This window comes from Miscanthus floridulus, chromosome 10 (assembly GCF_019320115.1).
Source record: "Miscanthus floridulus cultivar M001 chromosome 10, ASM1932011v1, whole genome shotgun sequence".
In the NCBI taxonomy this organism is placed as follows: Eukaryota; Viridiplantae; Streptophyta; class Magnoliopsida; order Poales; family Poaceae; genus Miscanthus; species Miscanthus floridulus.
In genome coordinates this window covers 43,689,222-43,700,961 of record NC_089589.1, presented here as the reverse complement: position 1 = coordinate 43,700,961, position 11,740 = coordinate 43,689,222, and the positions used below count along the sequence as shown (strand labels likewise).

Below are 11,740 nucleotides of genomic sequence, written 5' to 3'. Positions count from 1 at the left end.
ACCTTGTCTTGGAGCTCACGGAGCTGTTCTAGGCCTGGGCGCTGAGGTCGCGCAAGAGCGACGTTCTCATTTCGTGCGGCCAGCAAAACGGCGCGTGGAGGTGTGACGGCGCCCGCGCCTGGGCGAAGCGGGGAACGGCTACCTGCCCCCTCGTCCTCTTCGCCCGCCCTCGGCATCCCGAGCCCGACGTGAAAACACTCGCGAGTGGGGTCATAGGTGCCTTCGTCGTTGGAGTCGGAGTAGCCGAAGCAGTAGTCGCTTGCGGCCAAGAACTGGCGCAAAGCCCCAGGGTCATTGAGTCCGGAGAAATCCACTCCGGGCCATGCCTCGTTCTCATCCGAGGACTCAGCGCGGATGCTCAGGTCGAGAGCGAAGTGCTGGCGGCGTTCCGAGGGATGCTCGTGAGCGACAGTGTAAGCGTAGGCGTAAGAGGCGGCGGTATTTCTCAACCCAAAGGGGTATGGGGATGGTGCCATCGCCAGATTCTGCCCCGCCGGGGTCGGTTCTTCAGGGAGTGGTGGAGCAGAGCTTGACGACTGGGCATCACCGCGTGTCACAGGCGACTTTCCTTTGTCCAAGCTCAGGCTAGACAGGTCCCCAGCCCGGGACCCTGTGCCAACAGCTGGTCGTAGGATAGCGGCGGGGGGTGGCGTGGCGCCCTGGATTCACGTAGCGTCGGGGTGGCCTTGTTCGTGTCGTGCTTGGCAAGCGTGGCAAGAGCGGCCGCCCGGGCGCCGCCTGCGCCTGGGCTGCTGGGGTGTGACTTCATTGTCGGACGGTGGGGCTCGAGGAGTGAGGAGTACCATATCGTACTCATGCCCTAGAGACATGAACTCTAGGCTCCCGAACCAAACCACAGTGCCGAGACGCAATGGTCGTACGGGGTCTGCCATCCGGAACCTGCTGGGATGATGAAACTGACACAAAGAGGCCCCTACCTGGCGCGCCAACTGTCGGTGTTTCGGACCGGGGGGTCCTCAACCAACTAGTGAATTTGTTCTGCGTGCTCCCGATTCCGAATGGTGATGCAAAGAGACACAAGGTTTATACTGGTTCAGGCAATCGAGGCCCTACGTCCAGTCTGAGAGGTCGATCTTGTATTCCTTGCACCGAAGTGCTCGTAGTAGGGGGTTACAAGCTAAGGGAGAGAGGGAGCTGGTCCTAGGTCTCGGCAGGGTGTCGTGCGGGCCGCTTGAGGCGTTGCTCTCAGGCGGCAGGGATGTGCGCGTGTGTGTGTGTTACAAGGTGTTCTCCTTCTGTGCCTCAAAACGGCCGAAGTCCTCTCCTTTTATAGCCTGAAGGGAGGACAAGGACGGTACATGAGCTAACTTATACGGTGTCGGGTGAACAGAGGCGGCGTGTTCGGGCCCTGTAGTCTGTTCTTGTGGCGGCGTAGTCGTCGGAGTGGTCCGTCCTTGGAGCACTAGAGCGGCGTGGTCGTCCCATCAGATTCTGTGCGTCGTGGGAACCCTGGGACTGCCTCGGAGTGGGTGCGGTGGTGAACGTGCAAGCCACTATGGACGGACTGTGCGCGAGGCCGAGACTTGGTCGGTGCCGAGGCTGCACCGCGGTGGAGAGGTCTCGGCAGGCGCGAACCCCAAGATCGCCGAGACCTTGGTGTATAGTGCCGAGGCCTCGAGCGTGCGGCTGATCGTGGGCACAGCGTTAGGACACAGTGGCCGGTAATGCCCGCCGTACCCTGTCCCAGCCGGTATGGCGCTGATCGTGGCCACAGTGTTAGGACACAGTGGCCGGTAATCCCCGCCGTGCCCTGTCCCGGCCGGTATGACGCTGATGTGACCTCGGGTCGCGTCGGCCATTCTGTGGCGTTGAGCCGTCGTCCGGCTGAGATTGCGGGAGTGGTTGAAGCATTAATGAGACATGACGCGTTGTCTGGAGGGTCGGTCGAGGCGGGGGGTGACGGGCTACGGACGACCCGGCCTCGGGCGACACGGAGAATGAGGTCTCGCACGAGACGGAGAATGAGGCCTCGCGCGAGACGGAGATCGGGCTCCTTGCCGAGGCCTCGCGCGATACGGAGAATGCACCCCCTGCCGAGGCCTTCCGTGGAGAGCCTCGGGCGAGGCGGAGATGGCGCTCCCTGCCGAGGCCTTCCCTGGGGAGCCTCGGGCGAGGCGGAGTTTGTGTCAGGATGCCGAGACCTCCTGCTCGAGGCTCGAGGCGAGGAGGAGGAGGACCCAGTGGGCCTGGTCGTGGCAGGTGAGGGGCCCACGGCTTACCTTCTAGCTTTATTTTTTAGATGGGACTTTAGCGACCCATTTGATGTTTGCTTGGGATACCCCGTTCTAAGGTACCCGACACATGGAGAGCTGCTATTATCTGTACTGTTATTATTCTATACTGTTATGACACACTAGCAGTGAAGCCATGAATTGTCTTTTTGTGAATTATTTGAGAACTATTTACCATTTATATGTAGTTTCCATAATAGCAGGGGTGAATCTGTTATTCGTGTTATGCCTGCAGACTAGAAATGCCTACATGTTGTATGCTTTAAGCAGTCCAGAAATCACATTTTCAGTCACTACACACTACAGTTTTATGTTGTGTTATTCTCTGAAAATTCTTTGGCAGATATATATATGATACTTATCTCTGTACTATTGTAGGTCTTAAAATGAGTATCGATCTGAGGGGAGATTGTCATCCATGCTCAGGTATCTTGAGTGACTACTTCCATGCTCAGTAACTTCTTCCTTTCATGTTTACCTTAATCAGCCTGCAATTATTGTAAAGAAGATGGTTTGCATTGATGGTTTTTATTCCCATTGCAACATACAAACATGAACCTAATCGAACCAAAATTACACAATGCCTTTGGTTAATGTTAAGTCTAAATAATAGAAAAATAATTCCAGTTGGGCTACATAATTGTAAGCTGTTGAAATGAACAAGTATATGCTGCATTGGTTACTGGTAGCATTATTCCTATGTAAAACTGTGATACTATACAACCATTAAATCACACTTCAGATTCGTCAGAGTGTGCTTAGTTGAATCTCTAGTCTATCTTAAGTAAGAAAAATCTCAGAGACGGGAAAGTCAAAGAACAGTCACACACACTAATTGTCTTGTGCCAAGTTGAATTGCCAAGAGACAGTAGTTAGTTATTTTGAGAACTGATTATATGAGTTGTTGCATTCCGCAATGGCGCAAACCAAAAGCGTGCTAGCTGTTGTTCTTGCATTTGCAGATTAAAAATCTTGATTTCAGAACATTACAGTAATGTATGTTAGTTACTCTGTTCTGAATCCAGTTTCGTTGCTTTAGTGCTTCAATTTGAACCATTGGTTCTCACTCTGGCTTATATATATTTTTTTTGCCTAGTAATAGTTTTTGAAATAATGGGAGCAATCACTCTGGTTAATTGTTGCCTGTTTATACCATGCAGACTGCATTATATTAATTGCTTAGTTCCTTGTTGCTTGTATTTGACTATGAGATTTTTGTGACCTCTACAGGAAGTGAAGGGAAGAGGATTCCTGCTGGTTTCAACAGACATAGCAAAGGGTTTGCTTCTCTTGATTGTGTATCTAGATCACAGTAGTGTGAATGTGCAGCAAGCAAAACTTAAATCAGGTGCTCTATCCATGTACATTAAGCCTATCTGTATCAAAAAAAAAAAGAATTGGTGTAATCTGCCTAATATTGGATGTATATATAAGATTCTGGCATTGAATTTTTTTTTTGTTTTTTAATTCATTACCACATACGCGTGTTGGCAACACTCGTCTGTGATAAGCACTACTGGAATCTCTATTTTTTCTGTGGGTGCGAAAACCCATGGAAAAATTCGAATACCGTCAGAAAAATATTTTTCTGACGGTGTACCGTCAGAAAATAACCCACAGAAATAGAATGACAGAAAAATCGACTTTTTCCGTGGGTTCACCGTCAGAAACAATTTTTCTGTGGGTCTCACACGCACAGAAAAATTGTGTTCGCCCAGATTAAAACTAATTTTTCCGTGCGTTAATCCACACAGAAAAAAAGAAATAAACGCACAGAAAAAAAGAATTAAACACACAAAAAAAATTATTTTAAAACAGTAGCAACAACGTATTAAAATATATATTGTCCATACAGTAATGAAGTCTACAAGCACGGCTCATAACTAATGACTATCATCATATTTCATCATACATGAATAGTATTATTTAGCCATGCATCAACATGTTACATTCAGCAATCTCGATACATATAATCAGCATGAAAGTTGTTACATATCATTGTTGTTCATAACAATGGACTCAATGTTTCAATGTCATTATACAGTTACAAAACACAATGTTATTGAAACCATATAAACAAAGCACAACTACTGATCAACATATCTACAATCTGTTCTCAAACTAAGAAATTCCCAAAGCCTCCTGCAAAAGACCATTTTTCATTAATTAGAGTAATCTTGTGAATAGGAAAAAATATTCAGAGGTAAAGAGAAAAGTAATTTCAAATAGACATTGAACTGAATTAACCATAACTCAAGATAGTGTTTAGGCACTAGTCCACAAATTTCAGTAAGTTTATGAACCCAACCACAAGCCAAGCTGTGAGCAAGGTAACAGGAGACAGCATGCATGCAAGGATTACACTATTATAAAGAAATAGATATGCTGGATCACTGTTTTTAAGGCGGTAAGTCGAGGCGCGCCGACCCACCAATTCGAGTTGACTAGGCGTTTAAGGCGCGTGGCGAGGCGACGCCATACACATGTCCTAACCAACAATGGAGCAGCAAAATCATACCTTGTTGATGTTGATTGTAGAGCTCTCCTCTTTCCAATTGCCCTTGTTACATGTAGCACACATGCCCCTTGCAAGTCAAAACATATTTGTTATATGATGAATGTAACAGAAACAAGTTGTATAATACTATAATCCAATGAATTAGCTAAGTAAATATGGATCAAGTCTACCTTGTTAATGTGACCTCTCTTTTCTTCTCCCAGGCCACAAGCTACAGGAATAATGAGGAATGCAGCAACGTTAGAAACAACGAGGAATGTAGCAAACATATAAACAAGTTGTGTAAGCTAGGAATCAAATAACAGGAACATGGATGAATAAAATATGGCATAAGTAGCATCATAGTTAATATGGTCCACAACCAGCCAGCCACATTAGAATTTAGAAGTAATCCACAACCACAAGGTAGTGAGCTACTAGTGGCATAATTAAAAGTAGTCCACATCCACACAACATACATTTCCAAACCCTAGAAGCACAAAAACAACCCAATTTAGCAATCACAGACATCCCATTAATAAAAGTACAAAAGCAATAGAATGACATAAGAATAATACAAAAGCAACAGAAAGGTTCTTATCCGATACAGACAAGTGCAATAGAATGACATAAGAACAATTCCAGCTTATAAGATTATACTCGAAACCCATTTGGCACAGTGTAGCAACTCATAAGTATACAGACAAGTGCATATATATTACACAGAAAACATGGACTCTTCTTACCATAGACACACATCTAATTAAATAGGATGTACATTTCATTCTCAAGAAATGAAAAGAGAGTTACAGTAGTTCACTACAAGAGTGATCAGTAGAGGAGAAGAAATGGCACAACAATGAACTCAAGTTGGGAACAACAGTTTGAACTAACAATAGAGGAGAAGAACATTCTTCTAGAAGTTGAACCCATAATATTCTGTTGTTTCTACCGGTTACAAAGATGTTCAAAACTGCAACCTGCTCACAGGAATCTCCAGCTCTTATTTGAACAATCAAGTATGGCAAACCTTATAAGTGCATTGCTAGACCACATCATCGATTCATATTTCAGAAACTTTGGTGTTGCATACATACTTATCTCATGGACAAGGTTAACTGACAGACCCAAGCCCCCGATACCCTACTGACAGACCCAAAGTTGGTCATGCACACATGTATAGGTGGCGACAGTCAAATTGTCACACAAGAAAGAGGAGCCAAACCTGATCCAATCTGAACAAACATTCAAGTCCTAACTCTTAGCATCAATCGGAGCACAAAAGCACAAGAACTACATATATTTCACCTGGAGCAAAAGAACAAGAGCAAAAGAACTCGAGAAATAGCTCAGATTTACCCATTGTCAGCATGACAACTGCAACTTAATTTCACCTGGAAATTAATTTAATTCTCTCTCTCTAATGGGAATTGAACTGGCCACAGAACTGGTTGCTTGTACTGGTACAAGCCATCCTAGTTAAGCAGCAAACAGAACAAAATATCCCAAGTACCAGCTCATAAGGTGCTAAAGTGTAGAAGTTCTCTAATGAAAACTTGATTCATCACAGCCACTCAAGAGTAGTACAAAACAAAAAAAGTCACAAGGCATAGTTAGGGAAGGGGAGAGCAGCGCGGCACGAGACTGGGGTTTCATATCATCTCAGCTCCAGATACTGTTTTCATAGCATCTCACCTGAAAAGCAACCAGGGTAACAAAACAAACAAGTTAAAACATCATCGCAGATTAGAGTCATCTAAATAAAAAGCTGGACAACTTCTCAACAAACCGACTGCACCTTTATCAAGTAGTTACTAGAAAATTTTCAGAGCTCTATCATTGCCCAAGACTACTTGTAGACAATCCTAGATTAGTTAATTTTGTGTTCCATCTCTAGCAAGTTTAGTCATTTTTCACTTTAGGAGTTCAATAGACAAAAAATATCTGCACATACAGATAGCTAGCAGCTTGGCATACATCTGATTAAAAGTTAATATCAATCTGCATAATTTGGTTTACAAGAGCACGTGATTGCAACAATTCCAGAACAAAAATGTTTTGATTCATGGGTATTGGGCAGTGTATTTCTTACTTCTTACCTAAGCATCTCTGGTTCAAATATATTCTACAAAGCTTAGAGAATGCAAATAGATAGGACACCATCAGCTAAAGCAAGAGCAGCAAACAACATCCACGGTTCTAGTAAAGAAAATCAACAACTAGGAAATCGACAACCGTCCGTTCGTTGGAGTCAAGAACAGCTTCCCAGGATCCGGGAGAGGAGGGCCGCCGCCACCACCACGCCCCGCCGCCGGCCACCACCACCCCCACCGCAGCCACCGGCCAGATCTGGGAGAGGGAGGGCCAGATCCGACCGGGTGAAGATGGGGGAGGGGAGGGGCACCCGCCGGGAAAGAAGAAGGTAGAGGGGAGGGGGCCGGTGGGGGAGAAGAAGGGGGAGGGGAGGGCCGCCGCCACCACCACGCCCCGCCGCCGGCCACCACCACCGCCACCGCAGCCATCGGCCGGATCCGGGAGAGGGAGGGCCAGATCCGGCCGGGTGAAGATGGGGGAGGGGAGGGGCACCCGCCGAGGAAGAAGAAGGGAGAGGGGAGGGGCGCCGGTGGGGGAGAAGAAGGGGGAGGGGAGGGCCGCCGCTGCCACCACGCCCCGCCGCCGGCCACCATCACCACCACCGCAGCCACCGGCCGAATCCGGGAGAGGGAGGGCCAGATCCGGCCGGGTGAAGATGGGGGAGGGGAGGGGCACCCGCCGGGGAAGAAGAAGGGAGAGGGGAGGGGCGCTGGCGGGGGAGAAGAAGGGGGAGGGGAGGGCCGCCGCCGCCACCACCGCAGCCACCGGCCGTATCTGGGAGAGGGAGGGCTAGATCCGGCCGGGTGAAGATGGGGGAGGGGAGGGGCACCCGCCGGGGAAGAAGAAGGGAGAGGGGAGGGGCGTCGGCGAGGGAGAAGAAGGGGGAGGGGAGGGCCGCCGCCGCCGCCACGCCCCGCCACCGGCCACCACTACCACCACCACCGCAACCACCGGCCGAATCTTGGAGAGGGAGGGCCGGATCCGGCCGGGTGAAGAAGGGGGAGGGGAGGAGCGGCCGCCCGCCGGGGAAGAAGAAGGGGGGGTGCCTGCGGGGGAGGAGGGGCGCTGGGGCCGGGGCGCCTGCGGGGAAGAAGGGAGAGGAGGGGTGCTGGGGCCGGGAGGGGAGGGGCGCTGCGGAAGAGAAAAGGGCGGGGTGCTCGGAGCGGCGCAGGGGCTGATTTATCCGGTAGAATTTTCATGTGCGTGTATGTATTTTTTCTGTGCGTTTTCAACGAACCGACAGAATAATGTCAATTTTTCTGTGTGTATTGACACGCACAGAAAAATCACGTAATTTTTCTGTGGGTTTTCGAATATTTTTGTCGGGATTTTTGAAACGCACAGAAAAATGATGAATTTTTCTGTGTGTATAGAGAAACACACACAGAAAAATGCAACACCCACAGAAGTATTCGAGTTTCCAGTAGTGAAGGGGTCGTCAGCGGCTCGTGCTGACAATATGCCTGTATGAAAGATTTTAAAGTTTGGATGCATCCAATGTTAATATGTGCTCTCTTTGTTAATGTGCTAATTTGATATTGATAGAAAGTCTTGCATGGATACCTTGGTTTCGGAGGCATTTCTAATAACGTCTTCATCAATATTTGAAGGCCTAGTATAGATTGCCTCCAAAAAGTTAGAGCGGCAAATTCTAGAGTGCCTCAAAAGTATTCTAGGCAGCCATAAAATGCCTTTAAATGTTTATATTAAAAGGCATTCTGAAAAAATTGTCTCAAAAGACCTTTTACTTCCATGTTATAGGCGGCGTTTTAAAAAATGCCTTAAAAGGTCTTTGAAGGCAGTTGCACCAGTTTTGTAGGCATTTATAAACGCCTTATATCAAGAGTAATGCTGTAGTCTGTGGCGGCAGTGGTGGTGGTGGAGATTGAGGCGGCGCACGGTGATCCAGATAGAGAAATTCTGACGACGGACAGACTGTGTGCTCGGGAATTATAGGAGTTCCAGGAGTTTACGCTAGAGCAGCAAAACCCAAACTCAAATCCATCCGAGGTACGTTTACAGAGTTCATCTCTCCTCTCTCTCCGTCCTCCTATTAAGGGTATGTTGGGATTCATTAGCTGCTAATAGTTAGCTAACTAATAGATCACGACTATTATAAGCTGTTATGAGCTACTTTGGTACAACTAGTAAAATAGTTATTAGTTGAGGTTTCAGCAGCTAAATTATTAGCTAGATCTGTTTGATCTAAAGAACTAATTATTAGCATCTAACTACTATCAGTTGGATCAAACAGGGCCTAAGTTTTTTTTAGTGGAACAAACCGGGCCTAAGTACTAGCTGTAAGCAACACCGTGCTAGTGCTACACATTACAGCGTAAACGAACACGCTAGTGGGCTCCAATCCCCTCCGGCCGGAACACACGCTAGCTGGGCCTGCGGCTTCAGACGTTCCGCTGGTGACTGGAGATGTAGGCCGTGGTAGCGTCTTCCTCTCTGGCCCGCCTCCTCGGTGCTGACACAGGACAGGGCCCATAGTCGCTGGAGCTATGACTTTTGATGAGTTTGACACAGACATCCGGGCAGTGCGGATTGCAGCAACCCAAAGATAAAAGAAACGCAGCATTTTGCAACAAACAAATTCATCAGGACGACAGGATATATATGTCAGTTCAAAAAGATCAGGAGCTACTAGCAAGGTGGCAATATGCCATGACAAGATGCTGCCACAACTACCAGGCTTTTACTACTAGTACTTGCTCCTCTAATCTAGTAATCTTCATGCTACCATACAGCAGCATGCATGTCATACAGTGAGAGTGAGCTAACAACGAACACGAATACACGATATGGAGAGGAAGCAAAGCAAAGATGAAAATTAAAGGGCACTCTACCACTACTTCCTAGTACTTGTTCATAGTGCTGCATCAACTATATAGCTGCCGCATTGGTAGCTTCAGGCGACGCAGTTGAGGCCCAAGCAACCCATCCACAAGCTCCTCTTCGCCGCCGCCTTCTGCAAACCAAAGCGAGGAAATTTTTAAGTCTGCATGCAAGAAGAATACGTGAGCTTATGTAATACGTACCCGCCGCCTTGGAAGGCGGGAGACAGCAGTATCGTCGTCCGGCGGCGGCACCCGGTACAGGTCCTCGTCGACGGGCCTCACCACCACCCTGCGGCAGGTGCCCCTGGCCGGCGCGCGCGCTGCCGCCACCGGCACCGACACCGACTCTCACAACACATCCGATGAGAGAGGTCGAGTTGCTTTGACGCACGGCGCGCGCACGACGGGTACAGTGCATGCGACGCGAGCTGTGCACTGTACATGATGTTCCCGAGGCATGGCGACGCCTGCGCTCGCTCGCATTTGTGGCGCACTACTGGTGCTGCGGGGCCATGGCCATCACGTCAGGGCTAGCTCCGAACTGGCGGTAGCAGGTTGGTTGGACCAGAGCAACCGAACCTCGCCGTTTCCGACAGACAGGCTTCGGCCAACCCTTGGTTCATAAACCAGTTTTTTCCAAATGTTTACACCGTGCTTCGATTTTGTATTGATCTGCATCCGGAGTAGTGGATTTTCTCATCTTTTTCCCCGGTCGTAAAGGTACCCTACACACACAGCATGCTGTTGACCTAGGAGCAGGGCGGGCCCCTCAACAAAATACACGATGGGGCCCTAAAATTCGAGAAAAATCAAAGCATACTTTCACTTAATTATAAAGCTTCAGGATATATATGGGTCTTACACTACTAAGAACAGATCAAATATTAATGCTAAAAGAGTAAAAAGTAGTACTCAAGTAACACACTAGCATCCCTAATAGCTAGCATAGTAGTATCGTGGCACGAGAAAGCAAAATGGCAAAGAGAAAAGGGAAAAATTGGTCCTGTAGCATCGAAAGGTTGCGACCTCTGTAAAATACCACTGAAAGAGTTTGGCCCCGTAGAATACCACTGAAAGGTGCACACGCGAACTGAAAGTACCATCGGCTTGTTCGGGAGGTCGTAAACGATCGTGGATTATTTACTGCTGGCTGGTTTGGTGTGAGAGAAAAACACTGTTGCTGGCTGGAAATTTACGATCGTTTACGAGCAAGCGAACAGGCTGCATTCTGTTAGATTTGAGCGTCAGGTCTGTTAACTTAGACCAAAATACCCCCAAACCGGTACAAGAGCTCTAAAAACATAAGACAGGGGCCCAAACCGGTACATGAGCTCTGAGAACATAAGATTGAAGTACATGGCATGAACCGACAGCATTTCAATACATACAAGTCACCATATGCACTAAATATTGATCAAGCACATGAAAAATATTCTGGTTCAACACATGGACTAATATTGACCAACACATCTTGCAAGCACATGGCCAAATAGGTTCACAGTACAGGAACCATATTGGTCTGGTCCAACACATGCCCAAACTAGGTTCAGTACATGACTTTTTCATACAGCAACAATTCATTAAAATGATTCAAGATCACACTAGCCTAGTTTATGATGACCCTCCTAGCAACGCCTCCTGGTGATGTATCCAGTTGTGCTGCCATTCGTCTTGTTATTGGCCCTGGACTCACTGGTGTGCCTGGTGGTCTTGTTGGTGTAGAAACAGGAGCTGCCATCCTTCTTGTTGTTGGTCCTGGACTAACCGGTGCTTGGATGGCTAAGGAAGTAGAGGGGCTAGCTGTAGCTGTACCAGGTGATTGAGTGACTAAAGAAGTAGAGGTTATTCTTGTATCATTCTTTGAAATACCACTTCCTCCCTTTCTTTTCCTACATAACAGCAATGTAATTAAGTCATTTTGCATGTAGGGTAATTCAGCTAGAACATGAAACTTGAAGTTCAACTTACCTAGGTTCAACAGCAAGTTCAGTAGGGGGCTCAGAAGAAGTAGTGGTTCCTGTAGCATTCTTCTTGGACTTTTTGGAAGCATTCTT

At 47.7% G+C, this 11,740-nt stretch overlaps 1 long non-coding RNA gene across 1 annotated transcript in view; it reads left to right on the top strand.

Annotated features, from left to right (window-relative positions):
* Positions 1-2,671, top strand: part of LOC136485726 (uncharacterized) — a 15,523-nt gene extending 12,852 nt beyond the window's left edge. The window contains exon 4 of the long non-coding RNA XR_010766531.1: positions 2,631-2,671. This is a non-coding gene — a long non-coding RNA (uncharacterized lncRNA). The remainder of the gene's footprint in view (positions 1-2,630) is intronic.
* The last annotated feature ends 9,069 nt before the right edge of the window (positions 2,672-11,740 follow it).